The sequence below is a fragment of the Rhinolophus sinicus genome, linkage group LG06, assembly GCF_036562045.2.
Source record: "Rhinolophus sinicus isolate RSC01 linkage group LG06, ASM3656204v1, whole genome shotgun sequence".
NCBI classification, from domain to species: domain Eukaryota; kingdom Metazoa; phylum Chordata; class Mammalia; order Chiroptera; family Rhinolophidae; genus Rhinolophus; species Rhinolophus sinicus.
The window spans coordinates 92543936-92567203 of NC_133756.1; the positions used below are offsets into that span (position 1 = coordinate 92543936).

The window sequence follows — 23268 nt, forward strand, 5'->3', positions numbered from 1 at the left end:
ATAAGAACATTTTCTGAAATAGAAGAAAATACAATGGATTTTCAAAACTTTCTAGGACTTTTCCTCTACAGACTCAAATTTTAATTAACAATTCATCTTTCTTTGTGCCCCTGAAATTTACTAAGGGCATCTGGAATGAAACATCACCTCTTCATAAAGCCTCCAGTGAGGGGGCTTTTATATATATATATAAAATGTTGTGGTTTTTATAAAGATTATTTCTGCCCTAATTGAAAGTCAAGTAAATTATTCTGGGAAAAATAACTTTGGGTTATATTTTTTTCCCCTAAGAACTTTTTTCCTGGCATCTAATGCTCTTGTAGGGATCAAAATCAGCCTGGTTTTGATCCCTTGAAGGGACTTGCTTTATTACTACTTGAGTACTTGAAGAATTTTTTTTACTTAATTTTGAAGTTTAATAACCTTTTCTCCTGATAACGCTGTTACCATTTCTAGCTGATGATTGGATTCTCTCCTTATTTCACAGAAAGTTTCCTGCATGATATTTTTTGAATAATTTTATATTTCATTTGTTTAGTTCTCTATTTCAGGAAAATACAAAATGATTAGATGCTGACTAGGTAGTGCGCAGTATAAGGAACAGAAAGTAAGGAGAGGTGTCATGTATAGAGTTCAAGATAATTACTGTTGAAGAGATGAGACTGTCTGGGAAGCCCATCCAAAACACTTCACCTAAAGCTCTCCTTAACGTGCATCAACCATTGTAGAATCCTTGCAACAATACAAATAGGGAGCACTGCTTTCTTTCATTGGTTTGTAAAATTAGTATTCAACCATGGTTTAGTGTGAATTTACTATGGGCTAAATTCTGTGAAGATGTTAATACTCTAATTCAAAACCTAAATTTTTTTTCTACCAACTTTTTATTTGAACAAGTTTTAAGCCTCCAGGAAATTTGAAAACTAGCAAACCAGATTTTTAATATCTAGGTGTATTGATTGTTAACACTTGACTGTTTGAAATTAAATTCCACCACCTTATACCTAAAATTTCAGTGTATATTATATTTCCTAAGAATAAGATTCATCTACACAGCCAATATACCATTTTCTAACCTCAAAAATTTAACTTTGAAAGTATATTACCTAAAAATGTAATTTATACTCAAATCCCCCAAGTACCTCAAAAATTTTATTTATAACTCATATGCCACCCAGGATCCAACTGAATATTAAACATTACATTTAGTTTTCATGTATCATTCATTGTCTTTATTATAAACAACCTTCCATTGTTGTTTTTATGACTTTAACATATTTTTAAGAATTCTGTGATCTGAATTTTTCTGATTGTTTCCTCATGAATATGATTAAGTTAAAGGTTTTTGGAAATAATACTAGATAGGTGACATTGAGTATTTCCTATTATATCACATTAAGGGCATATAATGTCCATTTTTGCCATTAATGTTAACTTGGATCACTTGGTTAAGGTGTTGGCTGCTAGATCTCTCCACTAAAAATGTAACTTACAGTTTGTAATTAACAAGTTATCTTGGGTGTCACTTTAGACCTTGTGAACGTATCCTGTTCTCCAACAACTTTTCACACATTGAGTGAATCAGTTATTACATTGTCAGTGGCACAATGACAGTTATCTAATTCTACTGCTGGGTCTTTTTAAGTACAAGTGTGAACTTATTAAGAAGGATCTGTAGCTGCCACAAATATGCTGGGTTTCTTTTTTCTGTCTAGTGGATTAGAATGAGATCTCCTAATTAGAAAAGATGTAAGTATTGGCAGATGTTTGATGAAAACTAGGAACACAGATAAACAGTACCTACATTTACCTGCTCTGGTCTAACTTCCTCCAATATAGGAGGGGACATGTGAATAATCTATAAGAAAAACAAAGACAATCCATATAACATGTTTTTATCCAGTACTAAGCCTTGGATATGTTTCTCTTCCTTCAAGTAAAAAGTAAAGAACCACCAGTTGCAAATGTTAAAGCCAGTCCAAAAGATAAGGAGGAAAAATACCCTAAGGACTCAGAAATTGATTCATTGCAGGAAAATAAACAGTATTTTAGAAAATATCTGCCTTAAGCTTTTGTTTTTGTTTTTGTTTGTTTTGGTTTGCTCTTTTAAATAAGAAGAGAACACTGCTTCTATGAAACAAGCCAGCTGCTTTCTAATTTACTTGGTCTGGGGTGGACCCCAGGCATCAAAATGTTAAACTCCCTCCAGGTGATTTTATATGTTGTCAGGGGTGAGGACCTTTAGGGGAAGAAGAAGTAACTCCAGCTTGGAAAATGTGTGGGATTTGGATATTCCAAAGCAGATTGAGGGAAGTAACTCCAAGTGGAAAGAATAGTATGAGCAAAAGGTGATCTGATGACAAACATTTGCCTCTTCTCTTCCCCATATGAGGCCTTCTTTTTCCTGGCATGATTACCTGAAAGATAACTTGAAAAATGATGTAATAAAGTTCACTCATTGTTGCGACTCACAGGCATAAGTATTCCTATGATTTTGTTATTTAGAGAAGAATAAGATACTATTCTTGATAATGTCCTGAAACTTATTTGTAGCACAACATGCCATTTCACTCTAATCCTGTTAAACAGGCTCATTTGTATAAAGAAATTACACCCTTTTCTGGGTGGCAATATATTAAACAAAACATGATTTATTGAATATATGTTCTGCTATAGCAATAATATTGGAAAGGAGGAAAAAAAAAATCCAAGCTGGTTTTCATGTTTCTGCTTTAGCCACAGATTTAAAAAGTGAATTTCAAGCTTATAAATACTGGTTTTGAGATACAAGAAGCATAATGTATATACTTCGAAGGAATAGCAATCAAGAGCAGTGAGTCACAGATAGCTACCAGATGAAAAGCATAAAACCAACCTTGTCAGGACTTCAGATCAGAGGAAGGTTTCAATTTTAAGATCCACTGAGCAGAGCCAAATTGAAGATGAATATGAGTAAATACTGACAATCCAAACTATTGCATTTGTCTAGAAATAAATGTTTCTTGGGTTTTATACAGATTCTTAGTGTAAAAATACATATACTCTGTAAAAAGATGGAAAGAAACCCTTTGAAAATGTTTTCTGTTCCTATATTATATTTTGAGAAAAGTGCAAGGTTTAGGAAATCAGATAAGCAAGGTGGCAGACAGTATGGGCCCCCGAGGCTAAAAATATTTATGTACACAGATTTTTGAATACAGAGGAAAAGTAACATCAGTCAAGTTTGAAACGTAAATACTACTTTTTCTTTGCATTTGAAAACATTGCCCAGGAAAATGTCTGTTTTTATAAGAAGATAGTTAAGAGTGCCCTCCTTCAGGATTAGAGAATGATGACCCAATATTATACCCCATTCTCTGGAAAGCTCCAGATGGGTCTCGGCACTGGTACTCAGCAACCTATGTGAAAATAGATTTTTCTCAGAGTTTTCAAAGTAACATAACATTCAAAATTAGAGATAGGAAGAAGAGAAAGGAAAAAAAAAATCAGAGGCAGTAAAGTGGTAAGAATAACTGTCTGTGGTGTCAGGAGACTTAGATTCTAATTGTGTCTTTGTCATCAAGTGGCTGTGACTTTGGGTAAATCATCTTACCTATTGACCTCACTTGAAAAGTGAGCAGTAGGCTAGCATTTTAGTAGTTTATAAATGTTTAAAGAAGTAAAACCATTTTCCCCCCGAATTAAACCTTACTCAGAATCATAATATGTAAAACAGATGAAAATAATGATGCAGAGCTTTCCCCACACTGATCAGCTTTCCCCACACATTAGAGACCCACTGTGAGGAACCACCACAGATAGCTGAGGGCCTTAACACTCAAAGTGTAGTCAAGAACCAGCAGCATCAGCTGGTCATAAATGCACAATCTCAGAAGCTAGTTTGCAATGGAGAATCGCAAACTCCAGTGGTACCTACTGAATCAGAATCTGCATTCTAGTAGATCACGCAGTGATATATTTCACAGTAAACTTGGAGAAGTCCTGCTCTAGAGATTCATCAAACTCCATTTGAAAACTGATTACTGGACCAGTTAACTAGTTAACCCATAAGGATTAATGATATTTTCTTTCCTGTGACACCCACACTGACCACGTCAGCTGGCAGCTCAGTGGGCAAGAAGAACAAGAAGTAGTGGTAGCAATGCTATTTTTAGAGTTTTGGGATCAAGAATGCAGACAGTCCAATGTTCTATCTATTCCACAACATTATCTCAGAGGGGATTATATGATGATCTTTATGTATGTTAGGGTATCACTCAAGGGCTTGGCAGGAACTTGATGGCGTACTCAACAGAGATAATTGAAGAGGCTATTTAAATAGGATATTTACAGAGTAGTGGGCAGGGTTAAGAGAATCAGTAAGGGATGGTAAAGTACCCAGGAACTAGCATTATGGGAACCATGAACACTCCTAATCTTGATGAAGCAAGGAAAGGAATGGTACGCGGGGAGAGCTTTAACTGTGGAAAGGGCCAACTACAGGAGCTTTTACCTTAGGTAGAAGGATACAACCACCACATACCCTAGATTACCTTCATGAAGCAAACCAGAATAAATAAACCACACTTTCTCTTCTCGCCTACTCTAGTCACCTGCCAGTGGCTATCATTATTCAAACCCATCTGGAAAGCTGTGTGCAAGAGAACGAATCAATGTAGTCCATACATATCATCCTGCTGGGGCGCAGAACAGGGTACAGAAGGTTAGAAAGTGATTCTGGGGAGAAAATTTAGAATATCTAACACAGTGAAAAAGATGGTTGGATTTATAAATAGGCTAGCAGGTAATAAAGTTTTAATGGAAAGATTTGTTTGCATGTATGTTTATATACTTACGTATTGATATGTGTTGAATGTATGTTAAACATCAAGAAGAATTTTCTAAGAAACTGAGATATAGCAGAATGTGTGCTTTGAAGAGATACTTTTATACTTTTTACTGTTGTGAAAAGTTTTAGACAAGAGAATGATGTTAATTGGAGTTTATTTAATACATAGTATTTGGTAGGTACTATTAAGGACAATCAAGTATAAAACATGGTCCCCATCTTTAGGAAGCTATGATATAGGTTAAAAGTGAAAATATAAAATACATCTAGAATACGTATGGGGAATGATTTGTTTAGTGGCATTCATTGAGCCAATATTTATTAAGTACCTGCTGTATATCAGGTCATATCTTTGAGACTAAAATTCACAAAAATAATGAGTCAAATGCTATGGTCCCAACAACATAGAATTTATAATTTTGTTGGGAAGGTAGATATTAGTGATAGTTCAAGTTTAATGAAAAGGGAAGTATAGGTTCTTTGGGAATTTATAACAAATATACCTTACTTAGATTGGGGAACCAAAATAAGCCTCCTTGAGGCATTTGAGATCTGAAATGTAAACGGGAAGTCAGCTAGATAATGGAGGGTAGCCATGGTGAAGGGCAGTTAAGGGGAGCAGTGGAAGTCAGGATGTGTATGTGTGTGGGGGTGCTGGAGGGAAGGCAGTGCAGAGTGTTTCAGCAGGAGCAGATCATGTATGTGTTCAGAAGGCCCAGAGATAAAAGAGATCATGCCATATTTAACAAACTGAAAAGAATCTATTACAACTGGAGCAGAAGCAAAGGAAGCACAGTGTTTGGTCTTTATCTTAAAGCCATGTGAAACTGTTGAAACATTTTAACTAATGAATCACTTAATTGAATGGAAAAATTATGAATATAAAACATTGGAGTTCCTATTATTATCACTTCAGCTAAACGTTTTTGTTTTTTTTTGTTTGATTTTGTTTTAATCCCTCAAAGAAGTGCCTTTATTTATTTACAGGACTTAGGGCAGGAAAAAAAGCTCTAGAAAAAGGAAATTTAAAAATAGGTATTCAGTGAGGGCCCAGGTGCAGTGAGTGGTTCTGGTAGTGTCCAGATTGGAGTCTTGCTGTCACTGGTGGTCACTTACAGGTTGTGAGGACCGTTCTCCCAAGTCTCTCGACGCCCACCCCACCTTCGGCCCTAGCGACTGGCCCAATCTACTTCTCAGCTCTCGGTCTGCAAGGCCACCCTGTGCCAGCTCTTCATTGTACAGAATTTTGTAACTGCTAAGAACTTGCGTTGCGGGCGACTTGTTCCATTTACAGTCTGGAATTTTGCCATTGGAGACCACAATATTGAGGGTGTCATTAGTCAGGTTATACTTAAGGATTTGACCATGGGCGGTGCTGTTGGTGAGAGATGGGGACACGGTAACTGATCAGTCAGGGCTTCAGTTTATGGTCTCGGATGATGTCATCATAGCTGTGGCACTCAAAGTGGTGCTTGTTGTTTGTCATGGTGTCACGGCCTTCACCGACTTCACGTTGATCCAGTGGGTCTGGCTGAACAGCTTGCTGGTCACGTCCTTGTCTTGGGAGTTCCCCAGGTAGAGCCGCAGGTTGTTCACAGCCCACTTGCCCCTGTGGATGTGGTTGTAGTTGTTCCCCCATGTTTCTGAACGGCAACATTGGCGACATGCACAAACATGTTGTCCAGCTCGGTGGTGCTGGGGGTGTACTTTACTGTGCAGAAGCGGAACCCAAGCTTGTACCTGTAATGGCACAGTGGGGGTACCGAGACACCAGGACAGACAAGCGCACGTCCAACTTCCTCCCCCCGCAGATTAGTAACGGATTGTTAACACAGAGAGAGATCACGTAGGCTTCTTTAGTGGATTGAGACACACATGAAGGTGTGTTGCTGTCCCTGGACCACTTTTTGATTTGCGAGAGCTTGTTGATCAGAAAGATGCCCTTGCCCTGGACTGTGCCACAAAGTGTCGTGATCCAGGTGCTCGAGGGACTTTTCCTGATCTGCTCCACCAACACGTAGTGGGTAAGCAGCATGCAGGCGACCGGAACAAAGTCAGTAAAAATGCCAATCCTCATTTTCTGTCACTTGGACCCATCTTCTCAAAGTTATTTATCAGCCCCGACGTCTCAAGAGTAGTGACCCTTTTCACTTTTCTTGCCATAATCCATAGGTACTTATGGAGCCAATGGCAACTACCAATTTCTCTTCAGCTTCAGTGACTCTTGCTTGAGTGTTTACCTGCTGTCAGATCGTCTTCATATTACTTCCCCGCACTGGGCGCAGAGCGCGCAGCAGGGCAGCCGGGCACAGCGCCCTGGCCGCCTCCAGCCCCATTCGGGCGCTCGCAGGAGGACACCGCCCACTACCCCACTGCTGGGCCAACTGGCCGCCCACGCGCCGCACCCTGTTTCCCTAAACCTTTCATTTCTTGTCTGTTTATGAAGTTTCTCTGAGAAATAGGCACAAAAGGGCATTTTTTCCCAAGACTTCCCCCATTTTAATTTTTTCCTCTAATATAGGAAAATAACTGAACTGATCTGAATTTTTTGTCATGTTTTGCTGTACATCAATATAATGACATCTTTTTCAAGGAAATTCTTAATGTTCTTTATTAACCTTATAAAGACATTTAATTGATTATTGACCAAAGTAGGATGAAAATGTGTCATAGAATAATGTTGGCTATTAGGAAGCAAATGTCATGGCTATCTGTGTATTATGCTATTGCTTAAAATTCTTATACCTCTTTATCAGTAATAGCACTTACCTTCAGTTTCCTTTACTTACTATTTCAGCCAATTGATATTTCTATAACAATGTGGTAATTTTGCCTTCTGGAGCAGGTAACTTATGACCAATAGGTATTTCTCTGAATGCTAGCATAGTGCAAAAGACATACAGAGTTTCTCTTGAGCTAGAACTATCTATGCAGACACTATCATTTCACATAAGAGCACGTCAGAAGTGTTGGGGAGCCTGCCAGTAATCTGTTTCTCTACATTATTATATTCCAAATGTGTATTCTTCTACCACTGCAATGGTCCTGATGGATACTAACACAGAAAAATGAATAGTACAATCAAAACACTTAATTTCTTCAAAAACCAATCCTGTCATTGTTGGTACCGATGAGAGGTAATATATTATTTCTCAGACATGTAAATCTATACATAGATGCAAGCAATGGAAGGAATGATTTCTTAACCAGCTTACAAAGTCCTATTTTCAGGCTTTGTGGATTCAGTGGCTCATTTTAAATGATTTTAACACAGATGGTTTTCAAATCATGAAGAAGACAGGAAAATTTATATATAATGGGCTCTGATCTTACCAAATGTGGGGCTTCTCTAATACATATTCTTTAATACATTAGACCAATTGTTCATGGTGTCTAGTTGCTTAAAAATTTGGAATCCTGTTGGTCCATTAGTTGTTAGTTAAATATAGATATAAATATATATTTATGAATGTGTATACATAATCTATATGGTTTGCAAGTGATTTTTTATGTTAATTTATTAGTAGTAAACTCACTTGGTTTGTGTTTGTCTCAGTGTTTTTAAAATATAGCTTTCCTGAGTGTACCATTCTAGAATGACAGTTATTTTTTCTCAGCTCATTGAAAATACTATTTTACTGTCTCTGGCTTCTGATACGGCTATCTGCTGTCAGCGTGTCATTTGTATGTGATCTTTACTTTCTGTCTACTCTTAGGATCTTTGTCAAAGCTGGGTATTTTGTAGATTTACTACAAGTGTCTAGTTCTGGATTTCCTCTTATTTATATTTCTTGGTGGATGTTGTGCTTGATAGTGTGGGTTCACATTTTCCATTAGTTCAGGTAGATTCACAATCATTAGTGTGAATCTTTTACTAAGACCTGGTGTATTTAATCAAGGTAAATAAAGCTAGTTGCTATAACAATCTTTAAATCCCAGTCCCTTAACACAGTAAAGATTTGTTTCTTGCTCACACCATAGGTCTAAGAGAGATTAGATGTCTCTTCTGAGCAACCCTGTTACAAGAGAGACTTCAGAACCTAGACTACTTCTTCCTGTGATGCCACCACCTTTGACATGTGGCCTCTATGTTTGTAGAGGAGAGAGTAAAAGGACTGGTGAGATTTCTGGATAAGATGGCAGAGTAGGTAAACACTGTGCTTACCTCCTCTTACAACCACATCAAAATTACAACTGAACTACAGAACAACCATCATTGAGGATTGCTTGAAGCCTAGCTAAACAGAAGTCCTACAACCAAGCACAGAAGAAGCCATATCAAGACTGGCAGGAGGGGCAGACATGCAGAACAGGATGGTCGTATACACGTGTGACCATTGAAAATTGGGAGGGATAGCTCAGCTGCAGGCATCTATCTGCCCCAGAGGAGCAAGGGATCCTAGCCCAACAACACACTCCCCAGCATAGGGTTTTAGTGCCAGGGAGAGAAGTCCCCATAATTTCTGGTTGTGAAAATCAGTGGAGACTGAGTGAGACGGAGGGTGGCTGTGCTTCCAAGCATTCCTCTTAAAGGGCCTGCACACAGACTTATTTACTGACGGACTCACCCACTGTGAGCTCCAGTGCTGGGGCAGCAGCTTGAAAAGCCCAACACATAAGGAAGGAAATGAGTTATCTGGCTTCAGAGCAAGTGCTGGAGGGGCAGCCTTTTCCTGGATGGTGGAGCTGGCAGACTCCAGTTTCTTTGTTGATCCATCTGCCCTCCTCGTGTCCATCAACCTAGCTAATGCCTTTCATCAGCCCCACCCTGGAGGTCCTGAGGACCTCCCCTCCAACTTTCGGGCATACCCAAGCCACCACCATTGGCTTTTCCATGCAAATGGCCTGTCTTGGCTCATGCTGCAGACTTGCCTAAACTCTCTCAAAGGTCCACAAAACCTAAACAAGCGGCATCTGACTTACGCATGTCCCACACCTTTTACTGAGCAGCCTTAAGCCCAGCACTAGCAGCTGCTGACCTCAGTATATGGGTTGGCCTCTCCAGGCACTTCCAAGCACCATGCGGGGGGCGGCCATCTGTGGATTGCTTTGTGGCTCATGCCAGGTGGTCAGAGGGAGGACACAGGCTGCAGCTGAACTTAACCTGCACCAGGTCCCCTCGCAGGAGGCCCTGAGGCTGGCTCACCCAGGGACCAGCTTCAGAATGAGCCAGAGCATGACCCAGCCGCATCTGAGGATAACACACCAAAAAGGCACACTAGGCAGGCAACAAGCCCCACTAAAGCAAATAGTGCTCCGTAGGGTCAGCCCCTGCCCCACAACTCCTCCAGTGTAGTCATAGCCAGTCTTCAAAACAAATGAGCATGAGACTCAGTCCCTCTCATTGACATGCAAACAGCAACCAAGGCTCAACTACAACAGGAGGGCACACACAACCCACACAAGGGAAACACCTGCAGCACATGGCTCAGGTGACCAGGGAGGCTGGGTCACTGGGCCTCATGACATCTACTATGGAAGGCCACTCTACTAAGACCAGGAGACATAGAAACTCTATCTATAAATAGAAAAAAACACTAGGAGGCAATCAAAATGGTGAGAGAAACACGTCCCAAATAAAGGAACAGAACAAAGGTCCAGAAAAACAACTAAACAAAATGGAGACAAGCAATCTACCAGATGCAGAGTTCAAAACACTGGTTATAGGGATGCGCAGTGATCTTAGGGAAAACTTCAACAAAGAGATGGGAAACATAAATGACAATAGAAAATAGTAAAAGAAACTAGTCAGATATAAGAATACAATAACTGAAATTAAGAATACATTAGAGGGAATCAACAGTAGATTAGAGGAAACAGAAGATCAAATAAGCAATTTATAAGATAAGGTAGCAGAAAACACCCAATCAGAACAGCAAAAAGAAGGAAGAATTAAAAAAAAAAAAAATGAGGACAGTTTAAGGGGCCCCTGTACAGACATTTGCATCATAGGGATACCAGAAGAAGAAGGGTTTGAAAACCTATGAGTGAAGAAATAATGATGGAAACCTTCCCTAACCTGGTGAAGGAAATGCATATTCAAGCCCAGGAAGGGCAGAGAGTCTCAAACAAGATGAACCAAAAGTGTCCCACAACAAGACACATCATAATTAAAATGCCAAAGGTTAAAGACAAAGAGAGAATCTTAAAAGCAGCAAGAGAAAAGCAGTTAGTTACCTACAAGGTAGCTCCCTTAAGACTGTCCCTGATTTCTCAACAGCAACTTTGTAGGCTGGAAGGGATTAGCATGAAATATTCAAAGTGATGAAAAGCAAGGACCTGCAACCAAGATTACCCAGTACCAATAAAGATATCATTTAGAATCAAAGGACAGGTAAAGGGCTTTCCAGACATCAACACCAAACCAGTATTACAAGAAATGTTGAAGAACTTATTTAAGATGAAAGAGAGAGAGAGAGAGAGAGAGAGAGAGAGAGAGAAAATATGAATAATAAAATGGCAGTAACTACACAGCTATCAATAATTACTTTAAATATAAATTTATTAAATGCTCCAATCAAAAGATGGCGTGGCTGAATGGATGAGAAAACAAGACGCTTACATATGTTGCCTACAAGAGACTCACTTCAGATCGAAGGAAACACACAGAGTAAAAGTAAAGGGATGGAAAAAGATATTACTTGAAAATGGAAACAACAATAACAACAAAATCTGGTGTAGCAATACTCATACCAGACAAAATAGACTTTAAAACAAAGGCTATAGTAAGAGACAAAGAAGGACCCAGTAATCCCACTTCTGGGTATGTATTTATTTATTTATCTGAAGAAATCCAACATGCTACTTCAAGGGGACGTGTGCATCCATATTTTGTTCACTGCAGCATTGTTGCAATGGCCAAGATGTGGTGACAGGCCTGGGTGCCTGTCAATAGATGAATGGTTAAAGAGTAGGTGGTACATATATACAGTGGAATATTGCTTGGACATGGAAGAGAATGGGTTCTTGCTATCTGCATAATGGACCTGGAGGATCCATTGCGCTGCGTGGAGTATGTAAAACAGATAAAGGCAGATGCAATGTGATTTTGCTTATATGTGAAGTCTAAAGAACAAAATAAACAAACTAAACAGAAATAAACTTATAGGTACAGAGAACATTTTGATGGTTGCCAGATGGGAGGAGGGTTGGGAGTGGGTGAAATGGGGAAGGGATTAAGAAGTACAAATTTGTTGTTATACAGTAGTCATGGGGATGTAGGGTATAGCATAAGGTATATATAGTCATTAATATTGTAATAACTATGGCATCAGATGGGTGCTAGTTTTATCAGGGTGATAGATGGAGGGGGTTGGGGCAGGGTGAAAAGGTGCAGGGATTGGTAGATACAAAATAGTCATGGGGATGTAAAGTAAAGCATAGGGAATATAGTCAATAATATGGTAATAACTATGTATAGTGCCAGGTGGGTACTAGACTAATAAAGGGGATCACTCCTTAATTTATATAAATGTCCAGCCACTATGCTGTACACCTGAAATTCACATAATATTGAATGTCAACTGTGACTGAAAAATTTAAAAAGCTGGGGGGGATTTTGAAGGGGAATAAGAGGTTCAAATTTCCAGGTATAAAACAAGTAAGTGTTGGGGATGTAATGTACAGCATGGGGAATATAGTCAATAATATTGTGATAGCATAGTACAGTGTCAGATGGTTGCTGGACTTATCATGGTGATCACTTCTTCAGATCTATAAATGTAGAATAACTATGGTGTACACCTGATACTAGCATAATATGTTAGCTATATTTTAATAAAAATCTTGAAAAGAAAAAAGTTGAAAAAAGAGTAATAAAAATGTAAGTTTTTACTTTACTTTCAAAAAAAAAAAAAAAAAAAGACTGGAGAATCACATAGGCTAAACTCACATTTCAATGGTCATAACTCAGTCATTCATGTATCCTTGACCTGACTAGATCCTGGTCAATCCTTTTTGGCTGTAATCAGACTAGACCTTCTTCATTGCCCTAAATGTGCTATGCTGCCTTTTCTCTCTGTGCCTTTGAGCTTACCTTCACTCATCTTGGAATATTTCCCTTACTATATCCCAATAGCTCCTATCTTTTCCTATATCCCAATAGCTCCTATCTTTTCACTATCATCGACAGCCTCCACGGCATGTTTGTTCAGTTGAATGCTATTATCTTGACAAGGAATTCTTACACATTGTTCACATTTAAGAGAATATTTACAAAGACAAATTTTGATGATGTGTTCTGAGACATTTTGCTAATGCAAAGTCAACTTTTGTTGTGATATTTTAATTATTGTAGCATTCGGTACTGTTTGTGAAACTTTCTCTTTTAATTGATGGCACGTTACTCATTTAAGTTGAAGTCTATTTACAGACATTTAAGTTCTTACCAGTTTTTCACTGTTATTGAAAATGCTTCTTTGAATAAAGGGGCGTATTTTTAACCCATATTCCATGCGTATTCCATATACTTCATGAAGTGTACTATCATCATAATTTCTTTAACATAATTATATTATTACCATTTCATATTCACAGTATCTCTCTAGCATCAGCCAAATCATCATTATCATTGTCATAATGCTTAATAACAATAGTAATTGGTAGTAATTATTGAGTGTATATATACATATATATGTATATATGTATATATATATATATATACATATATATATATATATGTATATATATATATGTATATATATATATATATACACACATATATATATGTATGAGTACTAGGTTAGGCTTTTAGTAAGTATTATCTCATCTAAAGTTTATCCTAATGCTATTTAATTAAAATTGTCATTATCCCAAGCTTACAGATGAGGTTGCTAAGGCCCCGAGAGATCCATAGTTACTCAGCAAGCCAAGTGTTGGAATTAGGCTTTAAACTCAGGTCATTTTTAGTTTCAAAGCGCTCACTTCTTTCATCCCTCCACTTACGTATGGAAAGAACAGTGTCAGGTAGTCTAGGCACCAGTCGGCTCCCTAACTTACCAACTGTGTTATCTCTGGCAACTCATTCAACCTTCCCTGGTCTTAGCTTCCCCAATGAAAGTGACCTTGATCGTATGCTCCTTAGAACACTGGGAAGACAAAACACAGCAATGTCTGTGGAAACATTCTGAATATTCTACATGCTGCACAAATCCAAGGGATAATGAAGAGATATTATTAGGTCACAAATAGGTTTTATTTGTCACACAGACCTTTGGTAAACATTAAGGGTACTCCCCAAAACTCAAATCTCTGAAGTAGATAGCAAAATAAACATAATCCCTCTCATAAAATGTAGTAGTGTGCCAATGACTCACCTTTAATTAATATGTTTATAAGCTATTTGTTCATGTCCTGTCTCTGAGCCATCACTGAACTTCACATTGCACTCTATTTTATTCAAAACATTTTTTTCTGACAACGAACCATCTGCAGTGGGGCTGTGTGTGCCCAGAGATCTCCCGAGGTCCTTGCCCTTTTACCAACCTGCCAGGCAACCCATGCAAGCTGTCTCTCCTGCCCATGCCTATTGTCTCCACTTATGCTTATGAGATGGATGGATTGAGCAAAATGTTTGAGACAATCGTTCCCATGTCTAGCCAATTTTCAAAATTATACGTTAGGTCTTGTAAAACAAATCAGTTTCTGAGCCCAACAACAGGGGGTCTGATTCAGCAGGTTTGACGTAGATTCAGAATATACAATGAGGTTAGCTTACAGTTGTTGAAGTCTAATTTGTGCCAGATATTGTACTCAAGATCGTGTACAGGCTTGTTTATATAGTTACAGCTGTTTAAGGTAAATACTATTATCATTCCCATTATGATATACTCCAAGTTTTTAATGCCTGCTCATTGCTTATAGTCTCTTGATGCTTGTTTGTCTTTACGAGTCTATCCTTACTTACAAAGATGTACCTACCTGCTCTATATTCTGAACTTGACAATCCCAATGTCTAGTATTTGGAGATCTAAGTCTTGTGTTCATTGTTTCTTTGTTTTCGTCCATTGCTTGATTTTGATCATATTGAGAGTCTCAAGAGTGTAAGCTGGGGAAGTTTTAGATGCCAGTTACTGAGGACCACTCCAGCCTTTTTTGTGTGGGGTCATCAGTCAAGAATCTCTGACTAGGCTCCTTAACCTTACACATGTCCCATGTCTCAGAATCCAAAGAGCAGTGTTCTCTCCAGGCTTCCCTTTGCCCCTGTCAGGGCTCCAAATCAAGGATCACTTTTTATTTATTTGTTTGCTTTGTTTTGATTTTGTTGTTCCTTTTTCTGGTGTGTGTATGTGGGGGTGTCCTTGGAAACTTCTCCAACCTCTTAAGAGATCACCAAGGCTTCAAAAATATGTTTTAATCAAGTTCTATTTGTTGTGCATCAGGAGGTTCCCTCAGCTCTTTATAACCTATCCATTCTTAAAGTGTGTGTGTGTGTGTGTGTGTGTGTGTGTGTGTGTGTGTATCTTAACTCTGTTAGCTTATAAGCTCATGAGGACAGAGACCATGACTGTCTAAACTCAACTCATATCTTTAGCACTGAGTAATGCTCCTATACATAATTTTTTTCTCAAAGCTGCTATGTGACGTTAAAAGCAAAATTTATCCATGTGACCCAAATATTAAATTTATCACCCACAAACAAATGAAAAATAATACCTAGATCAAATGATGAATTGAATATTGGAGCCAGAAATTTTACTTCAGAGCTATGCTAATACATTAGCCAGTAACCACTTGTGACTATATTCATTTTAATTTCAATTTGTTAAAAATCAAATCAAAATTTCTTCAGTCACATTGAACATATTTTCATCATTACAGAAAGATCTACTGAATAATAATTCTCTATATAAAAATTCAATATTCTACATAAAAGATTTTTTATGTATATAAAAATACAACAGTGGGCTTTGCCAACCTGGGTTTAAGCACAAACTCTAGTTATTTCTTTTAAATATTTAATGAAATCGAGTCAAAATGCAAATAGACTATTTTCATTATTAAGCAATATATTAAATAGCCACCCCTGATCTCCCATTCTATACCTTATTCACAGGAATGAAATGAGGTGTGGGAAAACAGATATTTTAATATAAGTGCACAAAAACACAACACACACACATAAATAATACATAATTGGATAATTTGAGTTGTTTTGTTGTCGTTGTTTTAGGCCTTATCAGAATATTCTCATGTTCAATTGCCTGGTTCAAAGTGGCCAATATTTTTTACACATCAGTATTGCTCTCTATTACTATGAAGAGGCTTCACTCAACCTTACATAACGTGTTCGTGCTTTTTTGCAGAATCATTTTTGTAATATTTCCTTGACGAGAGTATAGAATTTCCTGTCTTTGCAGAATACTTTAATGGTGGTTCCAAAATTTTATTATAGCTTTTCAAAGTGTAATTTTATAAACTGTATATATAGAAATATAACCAGAATTTCCCATGGGATTTGTGAGTGACAGTGTGGTGACAAAGGCACCCCAGAAGTGCAGGCTAACTGTGGGTGTTAAAGCAAGGAAGACTTTTAGTGCTATTCCTTAAATGTGTGTGATTTGCTGATTGTGTGAATGTGATTAAAAATAAAGTCATTTGCACCCTCTGGGTTAAAAGGCAGTCTGTGTATGCAAAGTATTAGCAATTGCATCTCAATTTAATATTCCTCACGTAGTGTGAAATTTTGTGCTTGTTAAATAAAAAATGACAATGAATCTAAAAGAAAAACACAAACCTTTCACAATAGAATTCCAAAACATTTACTGATATACTTGTTTCAGCTATAAAGCATAAACCTATTTCCTTTCAATATTATGTGAATACTGCTGTGATTTAAAAAGGAAAGTGGCGTCTAATCATGGAACATTAAATCGACTTGATTATATGGTTTACTGGCTTATCTATCAAAACAGAATTCAAATCCATTTTTAGAATGAATTTCTGAGATTTAAAGAATAGCAATGAAACTATAAATACAGGAGAAAATAAAGCAAGCACAGAAAGATAAAATCTCTGAAGTGTTATGTTTTTGTTTTTTTGCTGATGTTAGTAATGAACTGTATGAATTTTATTGTATCTCATCTCAGCCAATGCAACATTTTAATCTATAGAATAAATATAGCATAATTAGCCTTAGATGTTAATATTCCCCCAGATACATATCTACTCTGCTATTGAATTTATTGTTCGATTCAATAAGAGAAAAGCAGAGTTGTTTAGTTTCACTTAACTTCCTGCTTATTTAAAGTGCATAGCCTAGTACTGGCAGGTCACAGGTACTAAGTAAATATTTGTAAAACAGATGAATAAATAAATTAATTAATGCTTTTAATTTCTTTTAAATTATATTTAATGCACTTGAATTAAGAATTTTTATATTGCCTCTTTAAATAAGAATAGTTAATAAAGAATTCTTGTCAGAAAAGGAAAAAAAAATTTACAAAATTTTTAAACTGTGGCTATTATAAATGCAGACATTAGGTTGAAATTTTAAAAAATCAGTAACTCCCTGGGGGAAAAAATTGGTTTTGTTTCAAAACACCCTATTTCTTTGGATAATTAGATTCTAAGAATCAAACCACAAACAATGGAATGATAAAAATAAATAAGCAAGCGAAGAAAACAGTGTCTTCAACTAAACAGTTTTTCACTCAGCATAATTACCTACAAATTCCACTAAAATTTTGCCTATGTCAATTGAATATTTCTTTATACTGCTGAGTAGTATTCCACATTTGGTTTAACCAATCACCTACTGAAATACATTTCAATTGTTTTCAGTCTTTTACTATTATGAATATGTCTTATGGTTATTGATTTCTAGCTATATTCCATGTAGTCAGAGATCATATTCTGTGTAATTTTAGTTTTTAAAATTTGATGTGGTGTTTTTGTATGTGATCCAGGATGTGGTCTTAGTGTACGTTCCATGGGCTCTTGAAAAAAATGTATATTCTACTATTGCTGCGTGGATCGTCTTCTATATGTTAGATCCTATTTGTTGATTCTCTTGTTCCAATCTGTATTAGTTTCCTGTGGCTAGTGTAACAAATTTCCATAAACTTGATAGTGTAAAATAACAGAAATTTATACTTCCACAGTCCTGGATGTCAGCATCTGAAATCAAAGTGTGAACAGGGTTATGCTCTCTCTTGAGGATCTGGGGGAGAAGATTTTCCTTGACTCTTCCAGCTTCTGGTGGCTACTGGTATGCCTTGGTGTTTCTGGGCTGTGGTTACATCACTCCAATCTCGGTCTCTTTCTTTACATCATCTTCTCGTGTGTGTGTGTGTGTGTGTGTGTGTGTGTGTGTGTGTGTACGCGTGTGCGTGTGTGTGTGTGTAATCTCTCTCTGTTTCTATCTTATGGTGAGTATCATACAGTGTTATAACTTTTGTTTCAATCATCACATGTGTTTTAGACAACTCACGAGGAGAAGGATAATCTATTGTGTTTAACCATGTTTCTAGTCGTTCTGTTCTTTTTTCCTTCTTGACGCTTTAAGATGCCATCTCTGATTTTCTTATGTTTGAAGATCTTTCTTTAGCCGTTCTTTAAGGGTAGGTCTGCTTTTGTCTGCAAATGTCTTTATTACCCCTTCATTCTTTTTTTTTTTTTAGCTTAAGTCTGTTGGGGTGACAATGGTTAGTAAAGTTATACAGATTTCAAGTGTATAATTCTGTAATATATCATCTATATATCACATTGTATGTTCACCACCCAGAGTTAGTTCTCCTTCCATCACCATATATTTGAGCCCTTTTATCCTCCCTCCCCCCTTACCCTCTGGTAACCACTAAACTATTGACTGTGTCTATGAGTTTTTGTTTCTTTGTCTTGTTCCTTTGTTGCTTTCAGTTTTATATCCCACATACCAGTGAAATCAGATGGTTCTTGACTTTTTCCATCTGACTTACCTTGCTTAGCATGGTAATCTCAAGATTCACCCATGTTGTCGCAAATGCCACCATTTCATTTTTTCTTATGGCAGAATAATTTTCCTTCTGCACAGCAAAAGAAACCATTGACAAAATAAAGATGCAACCCACCAAATTGGAGAAGATATTTGCAAGCAATGCTTCTGATAAGAGGCTAATATCCAAAATATATAAGGAACTCATACAACTCAACAACAACAAAAAAGATCCGATTAAAAAATGGGCAGAGGACCTGAAGAGACATTTCTCCAAAGAGGACATACAAATGGCCAATAGACATATAAAAAGATGCTTAACATCACTAATCATCAGAGACATGCACATAAAAACCACAATGAGATATCACCTCACACCAGTGGAGTGGCTATCATCAATAAGACAAATAATAATAAGTGTTGGAGAGGCTGTGGAGAAAAAGGAACCCTTATACACTGTTGGTGGGAATGCAGATTGGTGCAGCCACTATGGAAGGCAGTGTGGAGATTCCTCAAAAAAATTAAGTATAGAATTACCACATGACCAAGCAATCCCTCTCCTGGGTATCTACCCCAAAAATCTGAAAACATTTATCCATAAAGATATGTGTTCTGATGTTCATTGCAGCTTTATTTACAATGGCCTAGACATGGAAACAACCAAAGTGTCCTTCAAAAGATGATTGGATAAAGAAGATGTATTATATATACATAATGGAATACTATCCACTTCATTCTTGAAAGATAAAAGTTTCCACAGATATAGAATTCACAGTTGACACTTCTTTCCTTTGATATTTAAAAGCTGTGCTACTTTCATCTGGTCTCCATAGTTTCAGATGTGAAATCTACTGTCATTCAAATTAGTGTTCCCTGTAATTAATGCATCATTTATTTCCCTCTGACTGCTTTCAAGATATTTTCTTTGAAATTAGTTTTCAGAAGTTTAATTATGATGTGACTTGGAGTAAATATCTTTGAATTTATGCAACTTGAGGTTCATATAGCTTATTGAATCTGTGAGTTTTTATCTTTCGTTAAATTTAAGATATTTTCAGCCAGTATTTCTTGAAATGCTTTTCAACCCTACTCTTGCTTCTCTCCTTCTAGGACTCCCGTGATGTAAATGTTGGCTTTTTTGTTACTGTCCTACAGGTCTCTGAGACTGTTTCTTTTTTTTTTCCAGTCTATTTTCTCTCTGTTCAGATTAAGTAAATTCTGTTGACCTCTCCTCAGATTCACTGATTCTGTCCTCTGTTATCTCCACTTTATTTTTGAACCCATCTAGTGAATTTTCTGCTTTTGTTGTATTTTTCAGTTCTGTAAGTTCCATTTGGTTATTTTTATATATTTTATTGCTTTACTAAGTTTTTCTAATTTTTTATTTCTTTCAATAAACCTGTCATTGCTTGTTGAAATGTTTTATGATGGCTTCCTTAAAATTCTTGACAGATAAATTCAATATCTGTTCATTTCATTGTCAGTCTTATTTCAGTTGATTGCCTTTTCTCATTCAAGATATGATTTTCCTGGTTCTTATTATGATGGTTGTTTTCTAATTTATACTGGACAGTTGGCTATTAAATTAAACATCAATAGATCCTATTTAATTTGTTTTATTCTATCAGGAAGCCACTCTGTTTAGGTTTGGTACATAGATCCTGGCCTACTTTTGTAGGCTGTGGTTGCGATGACAATGTAGTTTTCAGAGGGTATATGGTGCTATTTTCATCTGCTTGGTTTATTTCATGCCTCTGAGATATCCCTCATTGGATCCCTCACTGATCCTTTTTAATGCTGCTTGAGGAACAGAACAAGCTCCCTGAGACCAGGTGTTTTAGTGTCTTTATGTTAAAGAAGTTTTTTTCCAACCATATGGGTAAAGAGTACTTCCTGGCTGGGCACTAATTGTGGTAGGTTACTCCAGCCTTTTGAGGACTCAGGATGAGGTTTGTGAGAGGAAAATTTCTGGACTGTGAGGACATAGAAGTTTCTTGGTCTGGGTATTTTTTTCTCCTTTTTTTTTGGCTAGTCCTAATTCTTCAAAAGTGAATTTTACTCTGTCCTTCCGCAGACCAGGGACATACAATTTTCCTTATGCTTTCATAAATTATATCCCAGAGATCTGAAAGATCTGAAATTACATCTAGAAGTGATCTTTTCACTGAACTGAATTTAAGTGGATAGGATTGCAAATAGCTATTTCATCTAAATCAATAGCAACAACTTTTCCCTTTTAAATGCTTATTGTGAACATCTCATTAAGGTTATTTTGCCATGACATTGATTCATATTTAGAATTGTCTCTCTCGCCACCCCACCCCCACAACCGCCTACCCCGCCAAGAGCATGTCCTGTGGAGCCAATCCAACTTGGGTTTGAATGCTGACTTTGCTGTTTATTAGCTTATTCTTGGCAAGGCTCTTAAACTCTCTAAATCTCATCTAAAAAATGAGGATAGTAATAGCTAGCAGAAAATAAAATTCAATAACAAAATATAAATTAAGTGCTCAACACAGTACCGATAGACAGCAAGTGCTCAACAGATGTCTTGAGTAGCTACAGCCTTCATCCTCATCAGCAGCTTTATCATGATCACGATCATCTCTGTGTTATAGAGAAAGAAACTGAGGCTTTGAAAGGACAAATAATTGAATGTAGGTCAATTTGCACACTTAAAGTCAGAGCTGGAATTCAAATCCAGGTCTGACTTCTTCCAAATTCTTAATTTTCAATTCATTTTTTATTATAGTGGTAAATATTCTCATAGAGAGATCTGTACATAGAAATAGAAAAACATAGGTAATTTCAAAAGAACTTGACAATCAGGCTTTGATATAGGGTGATTTTTAACTCTTTTGCCCAGTCAAATACTCCTCTTTATTATGCTTACCAGTTTCTGAAATGTGATAGATTTAAAGACAGTTGATTTTTCTTATGCCTTATGCTATTTCATTAAAATTTTACTATAATTTAGGATGCAGTAAAAACTTACAGAGATGTTTCAATGTAATGCAGTTTTACACAAATCTGTTTCTGCTACATAAAAATGTAGTTCTTATAACAGTTTTGCACATTGCTAAATTAATAAATGCATATCATGGTGAATTTCGGAACCTATAATTATAATGAAACAAAAACCATCAAGAAAGATAATTTATTTTCCAATAAAAATAAAACTGCATTTATGACAGACAAATGCTCCAAATAAATATGCCCAGTTATTAAATAACAAGAAAATTCACCGATGAAAAATATTTTTAAAAAGAAGTTGTTTACTATGTATATTGGGGCTTCTCTTTCATGAGTTGTTTTTCTGCGGTGTAGAAGGTAAGCAATTATTATTTTTTTCTCTCAAGCTCTACTGATTCAGAAATTTAAAAAAAAATGAGTTAATGGCCACATATAAATCAAGACTATATTTATGTTTTATATTTGTGAGATGTAACGTTCAATTCTGCTTCTTCATAAATTAAACACTCTTATTTATTACAGATAGCAAATATATAATATTATGCATTTACACATACTAATTCCATATTTAAAATAAAAGAGAGATAGAGGCAAAGGCAAAAAAGGAAAAGGTCCATTTTTGTTGGGAAACATGGAGGTTGATACATAGAAAGGGGAAAGAAAAAGAAAAAGGAAGAATTACAGGAAATGAGGAAAACCAGTGATGACAGAGAGACCAAATGAGGAAAGAATGTTGAAAAAAAGTTGAAATCCAAAGAACAAAGAGGAGAAGAAAGAAGAAAGCAAGATGGAGAAGAAAAAGAAAATAATGAGGAAGAAATATGAGGAAGGAGATGGGATAGGGGAGATGGATTCCAAATAGAATTCGGAATCTACGAGCATCAGAGATTTGCTTTCATCTTAGATCTTAAACAAAATTAATATATTAATACTAATTTTTTTACAATGAAGTTCTACATTATGTGTTTCATTCTTATTATACCTTTAATATTCTAACAATAGGAAAATATATATCATTAACAACACTTCTCCCCTCAAAAGCAAATCAAGCTTATATAAAGTAACTTAGAAATACTTTCAAAACAATTATTTTCTTTGTATTCAAGCCATAGTGTGCAATCTTTTGACAATCCACTTTGAATTAAAAATGTCTTCTTCATGCTATTCTCTGTGCTGTATAGATTTGGCTTCCTCCCTACCCCTATACTGTGATATCTTTGAAAGGGGGAACTTTATTTTATCTTTTTATGCTTATCACCCAGAGCTGTCCTAGTAAATAGTAAACAATAAATACTTCATTGAATAAATGACAGTATTGTGTGTGAATGGATGAAATACCAAACACTAGCAGAAACTTTACATAAGATAAAGTGAATGTTTCAGGTCACAAAAATTATAACATCAAACAAAAATTCAATTTTATTTTCTTATATAGATTTAGATCTTGGTGATTGGTGCAAGGAGGATAAAGTAAACTATAGTTAGCTTAGAAATCCAACTCTCTATAGTTTTACCCTACATTTGCTCTATGCCTGTTGCTTCATCAACTAGCCTA

The 23268-nt window shown here is 36.4% G+C and overlaps 1 protein-coding gene and 1 pseudogene across 1 annotated transcript in view; one reads left to right on the forward strand and one right to left on the reverse strand.

Annotated features, from left to right (window-relative positions):
• Nucleotides 1-23268, forward strand: part of GUCY1A2 (guanylate cyclase 1 soluble subunit alpha 2) — a 271043-nt gene that overhangs the window by 148994 nt on the left and 98781 nt on the right. The window lies entirely within an intron of this gene.
• On the reverse strand, nt 5937-6905 carry LOC109455898 (polyglutamylase complex subunit TTLL1; annotated as a pseudogene).